The sequence below is a fragment of the Chiloscyllium plagiosum genome, chromosome 17 (assembly GCF_004010195.1).
Source record: "Chiloscyllium plagiosum isolate BGI_BamShark_2017 chromosome 17, ASM401019v2, whole genome shotgun sequence".
Classification (NCBI taxonomy): domain Eukaryota; kingdom Metazoa; phylum Chordata; class Chondrichthyes; order Orectolobiformes; family Hemiscylliidae; genus Chiloscyllium; species Chiloscyllium plagiosum.
In genome coordinates this window covers 59,131,736-59,138,104 of record NC_057726.1, presented here as the reverse complement: position 1 = coordinate 59,138,104, position 6,369 = coordinate 59,131,736, and the positions used below count along the sequence as shown (strand labels likewise).

Below are 6,369 nucleotides of genomic sequence, written 5' to 3'. Positions count from 1 at the left end.
ATAGGATAAGTAGACAAAGTCTTTTCCCTGGGGTCAGGGAGTCCAGAACTAGAGGGCATAGGTTTAGGGTGAGAGGAAAAGATATAAAAGAGACCTAAGGGGCAACTTTTTCACACAGAGGGTGGTACGTGTATGGAATGAGCTGCCAGAGGAAGTGGTGGAGGCTGGTACAATTGCAGCATTTAAGAGGCATTTGGATGGGTATTTGAATAGGAAGGGTTTGGAGGGATATGGGCTGGATGCTGGCAGATGGGACTAGATTGGGTTGGGATATCTAGTCGGCGTGGACAGGTTGGACCGAAGGGTCTGTTTCCATGCTCTACGACTATAGAGTCATAGAGATGTACAGCACAGAAATAGACCCTTTGGTTCTGAGGGAGAGACCTAGGAGATTTGTTGAGGAATTTGTGATCTTTCAGGAAGTCAGGGAGGGTCCCAGAGGACTGGGAAAATAGCTCATGTAACACCGCTGTTAAGAGAGGGAGGCAGATGATGAGAAATCTATAGGCCAAGTTTGCCAGACCTCAGTTTTTGGTAAGGTTTGGGTCCATTATTAAGGATGAGATAGCGGACTACTTGTACGTGCACATACAAAGTGTCCAAAAGTAGTAATAGGGTTGAGTCAGAGCAGCTTTGTCAAAGAGAGGTCATGCCTGACAAATCTGTTCAGAATTCTTTTTGAAGAGGTAACAAGCAGGTTAGACAAAGGAAAGCTCGTTAATGTGGTCTATTTGTGTTTACATAAGGACTTGACAAGGTGCTGCCTAGGAGGCCATTAAGAAAGATGAGAGCCTGGTATTAGAAGTAAAGTATTGGCATCATAGAGGCTGACTGGCAGCAGGCAATGTCGGGACAAAAGGGATTTTGTTTTCAGGTTGGCAGCTGGTGACTGTCAATGTGGTGATAACTATTCATATTATACACTAGCAATCTGAAACAGGAGGTATCGTTGCTAAGTTTCCAGATGACCACAGGTGGAAGGATAGGTAGCGTTGAGGTAAGGAGACTACAGAAAGACCTGGACAGATGGAATACAACGTGAGAGTGGGTGAGGTAGTGCACTTTAAGAATAGAGGCATAACTATATATTTTCAAAATGAGAGAAGACTTCAGAAGTCTGAAGCACAAAGACACTTGGGAGTTCTATTTCAGGTTCCCTTAAAGTTCATATGTTGGTTCAATTAGCAGTTTGAAGGCAACTCCAATGTTAATATTTTGAGTGGGCTAGAATAAGAGTAGAGATATATTTATGAAGCTGTGTAAGGCTCTGGTCTGACCACATTTGGATAACTGAGAGTAGTTTTGGGCTCCATATGTAAGGAAGGATGTGCTGGCTTTGGAGGGAGTCCAGAGGAGATCACTAGATTGATCGGGACTAGATTAGTTTCAGATATCTGGTCGGCATGGACAAGTTGAACCCAAGCAGTCTGTTTCTGTGCTATATAAATCTATGACCCTATGACTCCAGAGGTGGATTGAGAGTAACTGTCCTTGACCAAGTGTGCCGAGAAGGAGCCCTAGCAAAACTGGAGTCAATGAGAATTATGGGTCAATATCTCAGCTGGCTGAAGTCATACCTAGCACAAATGAAGACAGTTTTGTTTGTAGGATGCCAATCATCACAATCCAAGGACAACACTTAAGGTGTTCCTGAGTGTCCTAGACCCAACCATCTTCAACTGCTTCATCAATGACTTCCCTCCCATTATAAACTCTGAAGTGAGATTTTTGCTGATGATTGCACAATGTTCAGCATCATTTGCCACTCATCAAATACTGAGAAGGCCTGTGTCCAAAGGTAATAAGACCTGAATAACATTCAGGCTTGGGCTGATAAATGACAAGGAATATTCAAACCACACAAATGCCAGTTATTGACCATCTCCAACAAGAAAGTTTACCCACTGCCCCTAGAAAGTTTAATGGCATTATCATTTCCAAATCCCCAAATATCAACATCCTGTGGTGGGGTTTACCATTGACCAGTAACTGAAGTGAACTAGCCATATAAATATTATGGCCAAAAGACGAGGTCAGATGCTAAGGTTTCTGCAGTGGGTAATTTACCTCATGCTTCCTGAATGCCTGTCCACCATTTACATAGCACTAGTCAGGAATGTGATGAAATAGTTTCCACTTTTCTGGATAGGTGCAGCTCCATTAACACTCAAAAAGCTTGACACTATCCTGAACAAAGCAGGCTACCATGTTCAGCCTTCATTCTCTTCAACATTGATGCACAGTAGCGGTAGTGTATGCCATCTACTAGATGGACTTTAGCAACTAACCAAGTACCTGCCAAACCCTCAAACTACCACCTGAAGAGACAAGGGCAGCAGATGCACAGGAGCACCACCATCTGCAAGTTTCTCCTCCATGCCAACCACCATCCTGATTGGATCTATATCACTGATCCTTCACTATCTCTGGGTAAAAAGCCTGTAACCTCCTTCCTGACAGCACTGTGGATTTATCTAGGCCCAATGGATTGCAGCAGTTCAAAAAGGCAGTTAATCCACAACTTCTAAGGACAATTAGGATGCACAATACATGCCGGCCTGGCCAGTACTGCCTACATCCCTTGTCCACATTTTTAAAAACTTACCATAAACTTTACATTTATAATAATTAAATACATACTAAACTCCTTGAAATGTTAAAAACTAATAATATGCATCTGTAGCTCTAACCTGAAGAAAAGGCAAAATACTGTAATTCTGAGAAAATACTTTATAAATAAAACACCCAGTATTTCCTGTTACAAGGCTGACTCGAGAGAACTGAACAAAGGCAGCTTTACACAAGTCCCATAATTAGAGATTTTGTCCAATAGCCTATCAAGAATCATGGAAACTGTTCCTCTCAGATCTGATTCTGCCTTCACTGAGAAAACATAATTAAATAGATGATAAGCAGTTATAAGTTCTCAGTATGGCCATGGCTATATTTGACAGTTATGGTACAAACACCATCACCCCTCCCCAGTACCAACTGAAAATGCCTTCAATGCAATGTCGGTGCTGCAGTAAGCATTCAATTAAATCCTGGTGCCAAAAATAAATGTCAAACTATCAAAACACTTGTGCAACATTTTCTTTAAACCTTAGTTTTAACCAGGTAACAATGACTAGCAATATAGAATCCATAAATTGCCTATTAGATCACATGCTAATTTTATAGGTTGTTCTACTATATTCTGTCAATACCAATTGAAAGTAAAATCGGGAAGAAACAGTGACACATTTCTAAGTGTGATCTAGAACTGGTGGTGTTCCCATACACTTACTGCTTTGAACTTCTACTTGGTAGAAACTCAGGTTCAGTATGTGCTGTCAAAGGAGACTTGATGAGTTGATGCAATCCAGCTTGGGGAAGACACACAATAGATTCACAATACCATAGTGGTAGAGGGATTGAATGTTTAAGGTTTGCTAATCAAATGGATTACTTTGTCCTGGGTGATATTGAGCTGCAGTCATCCAGACAATTGGAAAATGTTCCAAAACAGTGTTGACCTGTGCTTTGCTGGTGGTGGACAGGAAGTCTGGGAGTCAAGAGTGTGATGCTGGAAAAGCACAGCAGGTCAGGCAGCATTCGAGGAACAGGAGAATCGATGTTTCAGGCAAAAGCCCTTCATCAGGAATGAGGCTGTGATCCAAGGAGGTGGAGAGATAAATGAGAAGGGGTGGGGCTGGAGGGGGAAGGTAGCTGAGAGTGCGATAGGTAGACGGAAGTGGGGGTAATGGTGATAGGTCTGAGAGGAGGGTGGAGCGGAAAAGTGAAAATGAAGATGGACAGGTAAGACAGGTCATGAGGGTGTTGCCAAGTTGGAAGATTGGAACTGGGATAAGGTGGGGGGAGGAGAAATGAGGGAACTGGTGAAATCTACATTGATGCCATGTGGTGGAGGGTCCAGAGGCTGAAGATGAGGCGTTCTTCCTCCAGACATAGGGTGGTTAGGGGGTGGCGATGGACGAGGCCCAAGACCTGCATGTCCTTGGACAGAGTGGGAGGGGAAGTTGAAATGTTCGGTCTTGGGGAGGTGGGGTTGGTTGGTGCGGATGTCCCAGAGATGTTCTCTGAAGCACTCTGCAAGTAGGCATCCTGTCCCCTCAGTGTACAGGAGACCACATCGGGAGCAACAGATACAGCAAAATGACATGTGTGAAAGTGCAGTTAATCTCTGACGGATGTGGAAAGCTCCTTTGGGGCCTTGGACAGAGGTGACAGGGGAGGTGTGAGCACAGGTTTTGCAATTCCTGCAGTGGCAGGGGAAGGTGCTGGAAGGGGAGGGTGGGTTGGTGGGGGGTGTGGACCTGACAAGGGAGTTGCAGAGGGAATGGTCTTTATGGAAAGTGGATAGGGGTGGGGAGGAAATATATCTCTGGTCTGGGACATCTGGGAGTCAGACAAAAGAATACCTTTGAGTATCATGGGGGAATGATCAGACTTTCTCTTGTAATCGATTGCCTGGGATTGTTGTCCAGGTCTTTAATAAAGGCAGACAGGGACTTCTCAACATCACAAGAGTTGCAACATAGAACAGTGTGCAGTTTTTAGCAAACAGCCCTATTTTTAACCTGCAATGATGAAAAGCTATTGATGAAGCTGATAAAAATGGTTAGAACCAGGACACTGTCCAAAACTGAAATGACAATGAACCACTGATCACAAAGCATTCATCAAAAGAATCTCCTGTAATTATCCAGCTTCTGTTTTCACCATTTAACTATTTATAAAATGTTAATATTTAAATTAACATTTAAGTATTCCCATTGTTATACAAATATTTTTACATGGTATTCACAAAAGCACATTCAATTTGCCATCCAATACCACCATTTTGCATATACAAACTTGTTTTATCAAACAAAACTGCTATTAAGGAAACGATTTGGTTAAAGTCACAAACCTGATTTTATAACTAAATAAATAATTCAAACTGTACAATATATTTACAACAAAAGTGTTCCATATATCACATTGCTAATATTTTAAAAAATCATTTCAATACCTTAGATGGTGACAATAGTTGAGATAAGTACAACAAAAGCTGCATTTTGCAGTTCATTGTTACAGCTATAAATGGTGGTGACAGCGATTGGAAGAATAAGCTACAAAATATTAAATGTATTAGTAAGTGGTTCAGAGTTCCCTCAGTAAATTGGTTTTCTGGTCACCATTATATTTCTCACATCTTCTGCCCTCTACTTCTCCCAGTCTCCCTCTTCTAGTCAGCTATGTCATCTCCTCTCCATCATACATGCCGAATGTCTAATTTAAGGAATTCCATCTTCTCACTTTTCAACAAAGGAAGAAAAAAAACCTAAAGATTAGAAGCAAAAATATCAGTCAGATCCTGCTCCTCACAGAACGAGTTAGGGAACTGGAACTGGAGTTGGATGAACTGAGGATTATTTGAGAGGCTGAGAGGGTGATAGATAGAAGCTACAGGGACATAGTTATGTCAGAGAACAGAGGTAGCTGGGTAACAGTTAGAGGTAGGAAGGGGAGGAAGCAGGCAGTGCAGGGATCCCCTGTGGTCGTTCCCCTCAACAATAAGTATACCGCTTTGGATACTGTTGGGGGGGACGGCCTAGCAGGGATAAGCACGAGGTCCGGCTCTGAGGCTCAGAAGCGAAAGGGGGGAGAGGAGGAGAGCGCTAGTTATAGGAGACTCTTTAGTTAGAGGGACGGACAGGCGGTTCTGTGGACATGGGCGAGACTCTCGGATGGTTTGTTGCCTCCCGGGTGCCAGAGTCCGAGACGTCTCGGACCGTGTCTTCAGAATCCTTAAAGGGGAGCGTGTGCAGCCAGAAGTCGTGGTGCACGTTGGCACCAACGACGTAGGTAGGAAGAGGGGTGGGGAGGTCATTCAGGAGCTCAGGGTGTTAGGCTGGAAGCTAAAAGCTAGGATGGACAGTGTCGCCATCTCTGGGTTGTTGCCGGTGCCACGTGACAGTGAGGCAAGGAATAGGGAGAGAGTGCAGTTGAACACGTGGCTGCAAGGATGGTGTAGGAGGGAGGGCTTCAGATATTTGGACAATTGGACTGCATTCTGGGGAAGGTGGGACCTGTACAAGCAGGAAGGGTTGCACCTGAACCAGAAGGGCACCAATATCCTGGGAGGTAGGTTTGCCAGCACTCTTCGGGGGGGTTTAAACTAATTTGGCAGGGGGATGGGATCCGGACTTGTAGTCCAGCAAGTAAGCTAGCTGTGTGTCAGGATGCCCAAGACTGTAGGGAGGCGGTGGAGAAGGTAGCACTGACAGGGACTACTTGCGGACACAGAGATGGGCTCAAGTGCGTATACTTCAACGCAAGGAGTATCAGAAATAAGGTGGGTGAACTTAAGGCGTGGAGCGGTAC

The 6,369-nt window shown here is 44.0% G+C and overlaps 1 long non-coding RNA gene across 2 annotated transcripts in view; it reads right to left on the bottom strand.

The window, feature by feature from the left end:
- Positions 1–4,320: 4,320 nt before the first annotated feature.
- The window catches only part of LOC122558537, a 15,932-nt gene continuing 13,883 nt past the window's right edge, over positions 4,321–6,369 (bottom strand). Inside the window, exon 3 of one of the 2 annotated variants that reach the window (XR_006314178.1) lies at positions 4,321–5,326. This is a non-coding gene — a long non-coding RNA (uncharacterized LOC122558537). The remainder of the gene's footprint in view (positions 5,327–6,369) is intronic. The other variant, XR_006314179.1, reaches the window with a different exon arrangement.